Source organism: Triturus cristatus, chromosome 4_2 (assembly GCF_964204655.1).
Source record: "Triturus cristatus chromosome 4_2, aTriCri1.1, whole genome shotgun sequence".
NCBI classification, from domain to species: domain Eukaryota; kingdom Metazoa; phylum Chordata; class Amphibia; order Caudata; family Salamandridae; genus Triturus; species Triturus cristatus.
Window position 1 is genome coordinate 20,684,032 of NC_140586.1, and position 14,990 is coordinate 20,699,021.

Consider the following 14,990-nt stretch of genomic DNA (forward strand, 5'->3'; position numbering starts at 1 on the left):
CCACGGGTGTTGCTGGCAAGGCGTCTCTCCCTCGACCCTGGCCCCCTCCTCCTCCCCGAGGACGGTGCTGGCCTTGGCTGCTTCTGTTCTGGTCGTGTGGCCCTTTCCGGTTCACTCAGGTGCTTTCCCATCGGTCAGCTTCGGCGGCGAGCTGCCGGGGGTCAGTCAGCTTACTGTCGAGGAGGTGCTGCCTGAGCTCGACGAAACAGTTGTTTGACAGGTGCTCCCATACCATAAGGTTGAAGAGTTGGTCGTAGGTGGTGACCTGACTCCCCTTGATCCAACCCTCGAAGGCACGGCTGAAATAGTTCACATATTCTACCCAAGTTGTACCTGGGATCCGGGTGCAATCTCTGAACCTCTGGCGGTACATCTCGGGTGTGAGGCCGTAGCGGGTGAGGAGGGCAGCCTTCATGTGGTCGTAGGACGACATTTGGTGATCTGGGAGCTGCAGTAGGGCATCGCGACCCTCGTTGATAAACCTCCCCCAAAGTCCGGCTCCCCAATCACTCCGGTCGATCCGGTGGGAGGTCATGGCGATCTCATAGGCTTTAAACCATTGCTGTATGTCGTCTTCTCGGACATATTCGCGGACAACATCCTTGGGGATATGGACTTTTTTCTCAATTGGCCCCGGGGTGTGTGGTCGCTCAGGCACCCCCAGTTCCTTATTCTGTTTTCGCAGTTCTATCTCCGCTAGTCGGCGCTCGTGCTCGAGCGTTATTTTTTTCTCCTCCAGCTCTCTCTGTCTCTGCTTCTCTTCTCGTTCATCTCGGAGCCGCATGTGCTCGAGGTTGAGTTTCTGTTCAGCTAACTTGAGTTCCCCATCCATCTTGAGTCGTGCCATCTCCAACTCGTGTAATCTGATTCTGTCTCTTTCTCGGATCTCCTCCTGTGAGAGGCCCGTTCCCCGCTCCTCGGGAGCCGTGGTGTTCCCCTCTGGTGTGATGCTGTTTTGGTCGGAGGATCCTGCGACCCCAGTTTCTGTCCATGACTCAAGGGCGCGCTTTAGATCATCCTTGGTACTTAGGCCGGTGGTAGCAATGCCAAGTTCTATGCAAAATTGTCTCAGTTCGCGGTGGTTGTATTCCTCTAATTTCTCCATTTGGAATTTCTCGGTGGGGCTGCTATCTTTGGTCGACATCGTGTTTCTGTCGTGGGGTGAGCTACTCTCTGTACGATTACGCGTTGATTCGGATCGCGCCGCTGGCCACCAATGTTAGAAAAGGTAGACGGACCGGGAGGGTCGGCCGGGGTCAGGTGGAGAGGTCTCCGGGGAGAACCGTCTCCCGCGATCGTACAGACAAGTAACTTCCCCCCCACAGACAGATACCACACACGGATAAGGTTCAGTGTTCTTTATAAGCACTTCTTAAAGGTACGGTTGAATGGTACAAGGAGGTCTGGACTCAGGGGTCCCCTCGATTCGAGTCTCGCAAGGTAGGAAAGGGGGTAGCGGGACAGTCTGTTTACCAGTCAGGTAGTTCGGATGAGATGATGAGCTCACAATCCTCGAGCTTGGTGGTTAGGTGGTACGGGCCGCGGCAGCGCCAGCAGGCCCCGGTGATGATGGTCGTTACAACGGGCCGCGGCAGCGCCAGCAGGTCCCAGGAAGATGGTCGATGTACGGTCCGCGGCAGCGCCAGCAGGTCCCGGTGAAGGTGGTTGTTACAACGGGCCGCGGCAGCGCCAGCAGGTCCCAGGAAGATGGTCGAGGTACGGTCCGCGGCAGCGCCAGCAGGTCCCGGTGAAGATGGTTGTTACAACGGGCCGCGGCAGCGCCAGCAGGTCCCAGGAAGTTGGTCGAGGTACGGTCCGCGGCAGCGCCAGCAGGTCCCGGTGAAGATGGAGGTTGCAGAAGGCCGCGGCAGCGCCAGCAGGCAGAACGATGGGTCACAAGAGCGGGCTACGGCAGCGCCAGTAGGCCGTCAAGGCTGAGTTCACTCGGTGTCTCTCGACTCCAGGATACAACTGCCTTCCTGCTCCGGAGCTGCCCCAGTTATAGGGCTGGTGCCCTTTGATGTCCGGACCCTCGCACTTGGAGGTCGGGGGGTCCGGGATGAAGGTGTCCAGACACCCAGCAGGGGGTGGAGCCAGTGCCTGGGGGAGCGGGGGGCGATCGGCACCTGGCGAGGGAGAGCCTTTGACACCTCGTTCTCCCATTGACCTGCCAAGTGATCCGCTCACCTCCTGGGTGGATGGTGGTGCCGGGATGTCGGGGCCGGCCAGGCCCGGGGTTGGGGTCGGGGTGAGGCCACGCGGCCGCGTGGTGCAGGGCCCAAGATGGAGGCTTGACCCGGCCGGGGAAGCCGGTGGGGCTAGACCCCGTGATGAGTAGTGGTCCGAGGGCAGAAGATCCGTCGGGAGACGGGGTACAGGTGCTTGTCGCGGGGGTATGCCTGGTGGGCCGGAGCTCGGGCCCTGTCGTGCGGGGAGGGAGCAAGCCCTCTGTGTGGCCTGTCCAACAGGTGCCAACTCCGATCCTGTAAAAAAAATTTGCGTACGACTCATATCCGTATTTTTTCACGAACGAATCGTACAAGTACCGTAGAAACGGGCAAGTACAATTCGGACGTGAAAAATACCTATGAATAGCATCGGGAAATGTCTACGAGAGGGAGTCGGAATTTTTTACGTCCGAATGGCCTCGTGAAAAGTGTACGAGAGGGAGCCGGACATTTTTACGTGCAAATCGTAAAACAAAAGTCCGAGCGCGCAAGTACGATTCGTACCGCCCGTCCGAATACACAACCGCAGTAGCACACATGTACACGGGTAAACTTGTGCCCTTGTACGAGCCGTACAGCCCCTCCACCCCCCAATATGTCAGCACCGTACACCCCCCTGTCCGCACTGTACCCCAGGCCCGCACCTGTACGCGCCGTACCCCCCCAGTACGCGCCGTACCCCCGCATGTACGCACGGTACCCCCCCATGTACGCAGGTACTCCAGGCCCGCACCTGTATGTGCCGTACCCCTGCATGTACGCACCGTACCCCTATGTACGCGGGTACCCCAGGCCCGCACCTGTACGCGCCGTACCCCCCAGTACGCGCCATACCCCCACATGCACACGCCGTACCCCCCCATGTACGTGGGTACTCCAGGCCCGCACCTGTATGCGCCGTACCCCCCAGTACGCGCCGTGCCCCTGCAAGTACGCGCCGTACCCACACATGTACGCGCCGTACCCACCATGTACACGGGTACTCCAGGCCCGCACCTGTACGCGCCATACCCCTGCATGTATGTGCCGTACCCCCCATGTACGTGGGTACCCCAGGCCCGCACCTGTACGCGCCGTACCCCCACTGCCCCAGGCCCGCACCTGTACGTGCCGTACCCCCACCGCCCTAGGCCCGTACCTGTATGCGCCATACCCCCGCATGTATGCGCCGTACCCCCCAGTACGCACCGTACCCCCGCATGTACGCGCTGTACCCCCGCATGTACGCGCCGTACCCCCCCATGTACGCGGGTACTCCAGGCCCGCACCTGTACGCGCCGTACCCCCGCATGTACGCGCCGTACCCCCCCTTGTAAGCAGGTACCCCAGGCCCCCACCTGTACGCACCGTACCCCCACCGCTCCAGGTCCGCACCTGTACGCGCCGTACCCCCACCGCCCCAGGCCCGCACCTGTACGCGCCGTACCCCCACCGCCCTAGGCCCGCACCTGTACGCGGCATACCCACGCATGTACGCGCCGTGCCCCCCCATGTACGCGGGTACCCCAGGCCCGCACCTGTACGCGCCGTACCCCCACTGCCCCAGGCCCGCACCTGTATGCGCCGTACCCCCACCGCATGTACGCGCAGCACCCCAACCCCATACCCCAGCACTCTCACCCAGCATCGCGTATGTACGGACCGTACCTACGCGAAAAATACTCGTACAGAACCAGGACACTGTAAAACAGCACAAGGAGGGTCAATTCGACTCGCACAACACCACAAAACACGTCTACATGACAAAATACATCTCAAAGACGGACCTGGCACATCCAAAAAGGCAAACAGAGGCCCAAACTCACAACCACCTCTTATAACACACCCACCAAAATTCAAACACAGCCACACCCAAAAATGGACCAATAAAAAGGGCCCACACACACAACCCATGAACCTTTGCAACAGAACCACTGCTGCCAGACCCCACACACAAACAACTGCACCTTACTGACCCCTTAACTACACCTTAACTCACACACCTTCACACAACCTCCTTCACAAACACCCCCACTCACATTCACACACACACCGTCACATTCACACCCACACACCCACAACCATCCACACCCACACCCCACACCATGCCCACAGACAAGAATCCAAAGTTCACAAGGGCGGAGCTGGAGCTCCTTGTCAACGAAGTCATCAGAGTCGAGCCACAGCTGTTTGGAACATTGGTCAGACAGACCAGCATAGCCCGAAAAACCAGCCTGTGGCAGAGGATCGTCAATAAGGTGAATGCTGTTGCGCCCATCCGAAGGACCAGGCATGAATGCCAAGCCAGGTGGTACGATCTGCGCAGGGCAGTCAAGAGGAAGATGAATGAGGAATACGCACAGAGTAACATCACTGGAGGCGGGCTGCCCCGCAGATCCGTACACAACCATCCCTGGGAGGAGAAGGTGATGGACCTGCTTCCGCCGGTGGGAGTACACGGAGTTGAAGGAGTCGCAGAGCCTGGTGAGTACACACACAACTTACGTAAAATGTGGGCAATGGGGTCCACACCACAAATACACCAAATGCACGCAACTTCCCCCAAGCACTCACCGCACACAACCACACTCAAAAACCACGCTCATGCCACCAACGTCTCCATGCACCATTCACAAATCAAGCCAATGCCATGTCCCAGGCTACACCAACCACAAACCCAAGACTGGATGTCCGGGAGGCTGGGAGGGTGGGCCTCACACAACACATTGTGAAAATGAGAAGCAGATACCAATGCCCTCAGCCCATATGGCATAGGTACATACCCATGCACAATGCACAGGGACTGGCAAAGTACTGACAAGGTAGCTGACACTTGGCCCTGCTGTATGCAGCACAAGGCCTTCCTGGGACCACTGTACACTCAAACACCAACTCCACAACCACAGGTAACTAGCACAGGAACTCACACTCACTGTCATGCCAGCATTCACCATGAGGGGACAGACACATCACCTGGGAGACCCAATGACAAATCACACTACACCCAACAGCAGGCCCGGTCACACACACACCCCCCTTACACAAGCACACACCCCCGGGGCAGGCAACGGATTTACACACTCTCACAATGGACATGTGACACAAGACCAATCCATAGCCAAATAAGCATCCTAGCCAAAATTCTACAGGTCAAACACTCAGGAGAACATCTCAATCTGTCCCCCGCAACATACCCATCCCCAAGTGGACATTGAGAGGAATGCTAGGCACATCCAACTACCTGGAGGAACTGTGACAACTTAAATATATATGAAACATGGATGTCGCATGAAACAGCATTAACATTGTCTTTCTCTCACACACAGGGCAACGTCGTGGATCTCCCCCCAACACTGGGGGGGAACAATCACAGTCCCCGGCTCGGCGTGAAGATGACCCCACCGGCAGCAACGACTCTCACCACTCCGTGGATGACCCCGACCAACCTGGCCCCTCTGGTGCCCAAACCCCTGCAGCACCTGCGTCAGGTACATCTGTGCCAACCACCACCCCCATTGCTGCCACATCCCAGGAGACACCCAGGAGCCCTGCTCGCACTGAACAACAGAGCCAGTCTGACCAGAAGGGGCAAGGTTCTCCGGGCACCCAGGAGGAGGCAGGCAGCCCTGCAAATGCCATCCCTCAGGGGTCCCGTAGACCCGATGTGCCCACAACGGCAGGCCAGGCTCAAGTGGGTAGGGGTGGTGGGAGTGGAGGCAGGCGGAGGCGCGAACCTGACCAGCCAGCTGAGGGAACCGGTATGTCCCACATACGCCACATCATGGACACATACCGGCGTGACACCAGGGGCATCAGCCAGGTAGTGTCAAGACTCACAGAGATGCAGGGGACCCTCAACGAGATCAAGAGCATGCAGGCCGAGCAACATGCCAGTCACCAACAACACCAAGGACGGATGGAGGCAAGACAGGCTGAGCTCCTGGCGGTGCAAAGAGACATGAGCCATTCACTCCGTCGGATTGCCGACAACATGGGCAACCCTCTCTGTGACAGCAGGCGCAGACCAGCACCAGCCACAGGGAGGGAGGAGGAGGAGGAGGATTCATCTGACGGAGCGTCCCAAACATCGTCAAGGCCTGCATCTGAGGGTCCCCGGAGGAAGGTGGGTCGTCCACGGAAAAGACCGTGAGAGGCAGCGGACGATCAACATCTCCCAGGTCACCTGGCCTGGCACCTGGCCCTCTGGCGCAACAGCAGCACCTCATCCAATGACATTCTCTGCCACATGGACTTGCTGGTCACAGTCTGACCAATGATGACCAACACTGTGCTCTGGACTCTGATGACTTCCAATGCCAAGGATACCATCTCCCCCTGTGAACTTTGGATTCTATTCCCCCGGTAGAGCACCTAATTTCACCTACTAAAACACGTACCCCACCGCAAATAAAAATATTATTTGGTTCATGAGACGTTGCTGTCATGTTGCTTAATTCCACAACATATGTGTGTGTAAATGTCAAACTATGCCTGAGTGTTGAACTAACTGCAGCCATCCATACCCTGGGATCTGAGTCTGGTACAGGACACACATGGGACACAAGGTATCATTCAAAGCAGGCATGGAGCAGAACCCTCACCTGTGATGGCCACAAGCTGCTGAGGGGGGGCTTGCAATACTGTGCGGACAGACCTATTTGGAAGATTATCATTAAGGCGTAGAGGTCATGGCTCATGTGGAGGTTCCCGGGGAGGGAGTCCCAGGTATGTGTGGGCAGGTGGGAGAACTATGTCCTGCATGCTGGAGTACGGTGGATGTGAAGAATGGTGGCCAGGGCAAGGTCGGATGCACGGAGATGGCCCAACGGGGTCTCGTATGACAAGACGTACAAGGTTGGTTTTGTGTTGGGGTTGTGGACTGCCTCCTGAGTGTGGGTGGGGAGTGTTGAGGTCATCCTGCAGCAGACAGTGATCCATTACAGCTATCTATGGTGGACGGTGATGTGGCTGGGGCGCAGGATGTTGAAGCTGAGGTGTGCAGATGCACCCTGGATGTGGACAAGTTTCCCGGGAGTTTGCATGTACGTGCTCCATAGAGGGCAGGGCAGTATTTGACACGGAAGTTGTCGTGGACATGGGGGATGGTCTGTCTTTCCTTGGAGTGGATCTATCTGTGGATCATGTGCATAATGCAGAGGGCGTTGCAGCATGAGGTACAGATGCTGTGGACTGACATGGCAAATGTGTGCAGGCAATACATGATGCACACCATCTTGTGTATGTGGCCACTGGGTGCTTGTGCAGGGCTCTTGCGGGTGGGACACAAGCACTTGACCCAGCTGTAAGGGGACAATCCTCAGATGATCCCCTCAGTCCTGTACAAGTCCAGCCTCAGGTGGCTCATGTACAGCCATTCATCAATGGATCTCATGCATTCAGGAATAATGGAACTGGCAATGTCTGCGTCTTTGGTGAGGAGCACCTGGCTGTCAATGGCATTTGAGCTGATGAGGTGCTGTGCGCATGTGATGGTGGAGAGGGGGGTCCTGAACACATTGTAGATTGACACGCTGAGAGAGGATACCTGTGCCATGTGCCAGACGACGACACCATACTACATGCAGAAGCCTTGAGTCCCACTTCCATGGCCTTGCTGGGGTACAGAGCCGGTGGGGAGTAGGAGGGGCATGACCTGGTTGGTGTGACAGGGCCTGGAAGGCGTGACAGCGCTGTGTAGGCAGTTGGAGTTGCACACTCAGCATGCCAACGTGTCGTGTGTGCGCTTAGGGTATGTCTGACAGCAGGCGGTAGATTTGCGGATGGACATTGCTTGGAGTGTGGCTGCTACATCAGACTGTAGTGTGATGTGGGCTATGCAAGGACATGAGGGTCGTGCAATGTGCACGTTGCATGTGCTGATGGTCCAGCCTTTGCCACTGCGTGGCACCAACTGTGGCATAGACAAGCTGAGGACAGCCAAATGAATGGGTGGAGGGAGGAAGTGAGGAGCATCATTGAGGCGTGTGTGTTGCCAAATCAGGATACTCTGTGGGCCCTTGCTGCAGGGTCCGCAGCAGCAGGCGCCATGTCCTTGAAAATATTCCACAATTTGCACACAAAGACTAGGATGTCAGAAGGACAACTGCAACAGGCGTGTGTAAAGGAAGGAGTGTCCGGTTTTACATGGCACACCCGGAGACAATGCATGCACAAACACCAAAGATGAATGACACCGGATCAGGGAACTGAAGGCCGAGCTGCGCACAGGAAACACACCCTCAGCAGGTGTTGATGGCCCATTGTGTGGACCAACATGCCAAAATACATACACAACCATGGACTTCATGCACAATAGGGATCATTATCCATGAGGAACTGCATGCATGTTGCTAAACTACACATGGACTCCTCTGCACAATCTTTCACAACTATGCCAGAGATGACGCATGCAAAGTGGCAAGAGACCAGCATTGACAGAGATGAGGCACCTTGGAGTGTGAGGAACACCTTTATTACTCAGGCTCACACTAAGGGAAATGCATCCTTTTGAACAGACTCACAGGTCATTGCTCTGACCATGTGGGACCTACACTGGACACCCCCTGCAACACACAGATGTGTAAAATCCTACTGGGCTGGCACACAAGTGAAGTGGGTGAGCCAAACACCCCTTGCTCCACACGGAGAGTCTGCAATTCAGCATTGAGCCTCTTATGGGGATGTCCCACACTATGTCCACCATCAGCATACCGTATGTTCCTGAGGGACGTTTTACACACATTGATGCCTTCATCACATTCCACAAAACATTATAGATGACTGTCAGGAAGGGTGAATATCAAGTCATGGGAGCCATGCCACATGTCATGTGCCCCATGGTGAGTCAACAGGTATGCATGGTAACACAACATGCACAGGAGCAGTCCCAACATAAACCAAACACGCACCACCCAAAAAATGCCTTGCTGCACTCCTTACCCAAAATGACTTTTCACCATGTCCGTGCATGGAACGCTGATTCAGCACACGTTGCAATACTCATGAGGAATAGCTGGAGGCCAACAATGACACGAGCAGACGACAGGCGCAAGACACTGGATGACAGACACACCACAAGTCAGCCAAGAGCTAGTTATCGGCAGACATGGGCATGTACTCTACAGGAATGATGTTGTCACCATGCTAATTTAACAAATTAGTGTCCCAGCTAAAATGTGTGGAATGACATCATCACTTGAATGACACATCAGAACACACCTCCAAGTCACTTAGCACACAGTCAGCTGGACACACACATTGCAACACATGCCACACAAGGCTCAAAGCGTGCACACTCAGACACAGGGACTCACCATTATGAGAAGAAGTTGCAGATGAGCTGACTCCAGATGTCCTCCTCCTCCTCCTCCTCCTCCTCACTTTCCTCGTGCCCAAGCCCTTCATCCTCCACGGGTGGATGTTCCTGCTCCTCGGGATCCAGGATGAGTGGCACTGCCTTCTCCACTGCCATGTTGTGCAGCATGCAGCACACAAGGAAGATTTTGCAGACCTTCACCGGGGCATATGGGAGGGACCCGCCGGTCTTGTGGAGGCACTGGAATCGGCTCTTCAGGAGGCCAAACATCCTCTCAATCACGCGCCTGGTCTGCCCATGGGCTTCGTTGTAACGGTGTTCTGCGGCTGTTCTGGGATTGCGGAGAGGCGTCATCTGCCATGGCATGTTGGGATAGCCAGAGTCCCCTACATGGAAACATCATGTGAAGAAGTGGGTCAGGAGATGCCGTAAGATACAAAGATACCGCTAAACAGAGGACAAACAGAGTATACCCACCAACAAGACATGCTTGTTCGTCGTGCAGCCGCAGCATCATTTCTGGCACCCTGCTACAGCACATGATGTAGGCATCGTGTGCTGACCCTGGAAAACGGGCACAGACATGGGAAATCCACATGTTAGGTAGACACACCACAAGGGCATTAATAGAGTGATAATGTTTGCGGTTCCGAAAGGCTACCTCCTGTGCCTGTGGTGGTACCAAAGCCACATGTGTCCCATCAATGGCCCCAACTACATGAGGCATCCCTCCCAGGGCATAGAACTCACCCTTGACACCTGTTAACTGCTCACGAGTGGGAAAATGGATGAATTCATCCAGGTGCTCCAACATGGCTTCTAAAACATCATGCAGGACACGGCTGAACATTGTCTGGGACATGCCACCGACATCAGCTATGGTGAATTGAAAGGTACCGGTGGCAAAAAAATGTAGGGCTGCCATCACCTTCATCTTGGGGGTCAGAGCAGGAGGATACCTGTGTCGCGGTTGGAGGTGTGGTTCCAGCCGGGTGGTCAAGCGCTCAATCAACTCTTGCGCGAAGCGGTATCTTCGGATGCAGTCATGTTCACGCATGGCACCCAGGTCTGGCATTGGTCGGGGGAGAGGCGGTGCCCTGCAGATATTTGGAAGGAATAACGAAGAGTGAGTACATCACAACACCAATGTCAATGAAATGAGCACATGTTCAACAGCTAATACACATCTGCTAAATACAGAGTCTGGTCTGTGCAATACATCCAGCACACGTATGCCAGCAAGGTGATACTCCTACGAAGAGCCAGCTACAATAGTTTATTTGCAAGGTCGACGTGACATGCCATGAAACGAGCTGTGTGCCAGTGTAAGTGAACAGCCAGACACATTACAGGAGTGACAGACATCCACATATCTGCATTTGAAGGATGTAATCTCATACAGACAGCTGGCGGGAAGCTAGACACACAGGTCACATGTCATTTAATAAGGGCAGATTACACACCTTTCCATGAAGGGGTACATGTCAAATGCTGATAACCCAGACATTGATACAGCGCAGATATGTCCTCAGGTCACAATACCATGTTCGATGCATGCAGACACATGTCACGTGGGATTCCACATGTGGCATGGTGTGCGTAATTGTGTGCCATGCACATATGCACACAGACACATGTTGGATGCTGCAACAGCAGATGGAGTTGACGGAACACCAACTGCAAGCTCATGGGAACACATGACACACACATGACATAGTCACATCGTGGCACGCTGGTAGTCACATGTCAGGTGTAATTATCCGTGTACCTGGCATCAGGGGACAGTTGCGGGTGTTGGTGACTGTGCCATCCCAGTGATGCAGTGCTTGACATGTTTGTACTACATGCACACATGTGCAAAGTGTGAAGGGGAAGTGTGCCACGTAGTGCCCCATCACACATGACATGTGTAAACAGCTCATCACACATCTATTGTGCCACAACATGAGGAGACATGTGCCACATCACTGCCTGACACACCTAGGCCCTGCACATGAAGGACTGCACTGACAATGACTTGATGTACAGCCTTGTGCGAGTCTGATACCTCCATTCCTTTCGTGTGCGCCTCCTATCACCAGTGTAAGCTGTGAAGCGCAGTACACATGCTCTGAGGCCATGTGTACGGCCCGTACACGCGTGAGTACGGCCCATACTCACGCGTGTGCAGGCCGTACACGCGTGAGTACGGCCCCTATCACTGTAGTTGTGTTACCATAGGCCATAGTGATAGGGGCCGTACTCACGCGTGTACGGGCCGTACATGCATGAGTACGGGCCGTACTCACGCGTATATATATATATTATCTGAAGGTTTCGTGGTGATTCGTCAAGCGGGGGCAGAGGAAAAAGGGGGTCCCAAAACGCGTTTTCCCCATGCAATTTCCCATAGGATCTGTTGTCGCAGCTACAGCCCGAACTGCTGAACGGAATGACACCAAATTTGGTAAAGAGGTAGTCCTTAGTTCAGACTCGTGCCTTTTGCATAAATGGTGTGAATCTGTTCAGTAGTTCGTGAGAAAATTACAGTTAAAAGTACATAAATATCTATGGACGGGGGAGGATCTGCGGACCCTATCCGCACCGTGAGCGCACCCTCCCCGAACCAAGCGCACACCCTCCCGATCGCGCACTGAATGCTAATTGGCTGTCGAGTGTCTCTCTACATTCGAAACCAGGAAATGTTGGCGGCCATTTTCTGCCTCGGTAGAAGCGAGGCTGAAGAAGCAAGGGGAATAAGTGTGTAAAACATATAAAGGGGGCAGAGTGGAAATACCCTGACCCTCTAGAGGTGCTTAGGGGGTCCCAGAAGGACCCCCTGGGGCCCCCTTTAAAAAAAAAAAAACGCGAAATGCGCGAACGGTGCGTGCATCCTATCGTGTTGGGTGCGCGGATCCACTGAATTTTTTTTTTTAAAAGACAAGAAATCATTGGTTGTATGACTACTTTGTACACTGAAAGGTAGGGTGTATATTTCTGTTTTTTAAAGGTATGATTCTTATTGGTTAAGATAAACAGATTGTAGGGAACATTATATATGATTAGCTGATATGTTGAAAAGTGAAGCACACTTCCTCTCTTGTGTAGCAACATTGTGTGCTGAACTTCTGACCTGTGTGCTCAGTGCAGTGTTCCATGACCTGTTTCTAAGGTAACAGGCAGAAGGCAGATTGGGGGAAGGGTTGAAATGTATTTCAGTTGGAAAGGGTTGAAATGTTTAACCAATAGAAATGTGTGTTTGCTTTTGAGTTTGTGTGTGAAGGATTGTGATTTGATGTTTACATGTATATGTGTGGAAAATGAAAGGGAAACTTTTCCATTCTTTGTTTTTGCTGAGAGGTACACAGTGCAGAGATTCTGTAAAAGAAAATATGGTGAGTGACTGATATATTTCTTAATCTACAAAATAACTTGAAAGATGAGTTATTTAATTGTGAGGGGATGTATGTAGACTATTTTGATTTTAATCAGACTAATGTATTTATCCTGCTAAAGTGTAGGGAGTACTTTTTTTCTCTACAATCTTATTGACAGTGTGTGTGCATGTAGAAACCATTCTGTGATAAGCATTAGTGTTTTTCATGTGTTTGCAGACAGATAACTGTGCTGTTTTTATATTTTGGTAGAATTAGAAATCAGTCATTGTTTATGAATTTGTGAAATGAGTTATGTTATGTTTCTATACTAAAATGTAGTACTTCTTCTAGATGAAGATATGTGTTTTGGTATAGTGCAAGAGATAGTGTTGTTTGTCTAGAATCACACAGTGAGTATGTGGGCATTTGGGAACCACTGTGAGAAAAGCATTTGGTAACATCATGTATTTGCTGACAGATTTGGTACGGTCCCTACCAAATGGAAGCGTGCAGTGGTTTCTCCTATTTTGAAGAAACCAAGCTTGGACGCTTTAAGACCGGAGAATTACCGGCCCATCTCTTTGCTCCCTTGGCCGGCCAAGCTGATGGAAGCTCATGTTAATCAGGCTCTTACTGACCATCTCACCCGAGCTAACATCCTGGACGACACCCAGAATGGGTTCCGAGCTGGGCACAGCACGGAGACTGCCCTTCTCGCCATGGTTGAACATCTCCGGTTGGTGCTGGATCAGGGACAGACGGCGGCGCTAGTGTTGTTAGATCTGAGCGCCGCCTTTGATACGGTCTCGCACCGTATCCTTCTGCACCGCCTGGAAGAGATTGGCGTTATGGGGTCGGCCCTTCAGTGGTTCCGTTCCTTTCTTGACGACCGGTCTTTTTGCGTTGCTACACCTCCCTATCAGTCCAAATTCCACCCTCTGAACTTGGGAGTGCCGCAGGGTTCCTCACTGAGTCCCACCTTATTTAATCTTTACGTGAGACCGCTGGCTGATGTCGTCAAGCAATGGGGTATGTATATGGTCTCATATGCTGACGACACTCAGCTGGCGGTTACCATCAGTGGGGATGCCGATGTGGACGCTCCCAAGTTCCAGAACGGGCTGAGGGAGGTGGCTAGCTGGATGACTGCTAATTGTCTCCAGCTTAACGCCAAGAAGACCGAGGTTATGATCGTCGGAAAGGGTAGGGATCTTTGGGGTGACAGATGGTGGCCGCCGGAACTTGGTGTGGCTCCATCTCCGGTTATGGAGCTGAGAAATCTGGGAGTGTGGCTGGACTCTACTCTCAGCTTTGTGGGGCACACCAAGAAAACCGCGGCGTGTTGTTTTGGAGTCCTTCGGGGCTTAAGGCCTGTCCTTAAGTTTTTTGACCCCTCTACTAGGCAGTTGGTGGTCCAGGCAACAGTTTTATCTCGCCTGGACTATGCTAGTTCGCTTTTGATAGGGAGCAATCAGGCAGAAATTGTTCGTCTTCAACGCGTTCAAAATGCCGCTGCCAGAGCCATTGTCGGCTTGCCTAGGTCCTGCTCGGCATCCAGCACCCTTCGAGCATTACATTGGCTGCCGATCAAATCGAGAATTCATTTTAAAGTTTTATGTTTGGCGTTTAAAATTTTGAAAGGATCCGCCCCTCAGATTCTTTTGAATCTTATGATCGGTTATGTACCGACTCGTTCGTTAAGATCCTCGGGTCAAGCGCTTGCAGTAGTCCCGAGGTTCAGGCTTTGCCGAGTGGGTGGGCGCTCTTTTCGGATAAAGGCTGCAGCACTTTGGAATTCGCTCCCGCTTCAGCTCCGTGCAATTGATGATCTTCTGTCGTTCCGGAAATCCTTAAAAACTTTTTTGTTTTAACCGCTCCCTCTGTTCTCGGTTCTGTGTTGGTTGTGTTATATCTTGTCACGCGCCAGGACGCCCCTTATCTGGGGCAGCTGTGCGCGTTATAAATGCTATTAACATAACATAACATAACATAACTGTTTTAACCTGTCATGTTGTGAAGTTTTAGTAGCATTAGAAGACAGTTATGGCTTATGCTTTGATGAAATGAGTCAGGCTTTGACGGAAAAGTGCAGTCCTGAAATATGTAGATTGT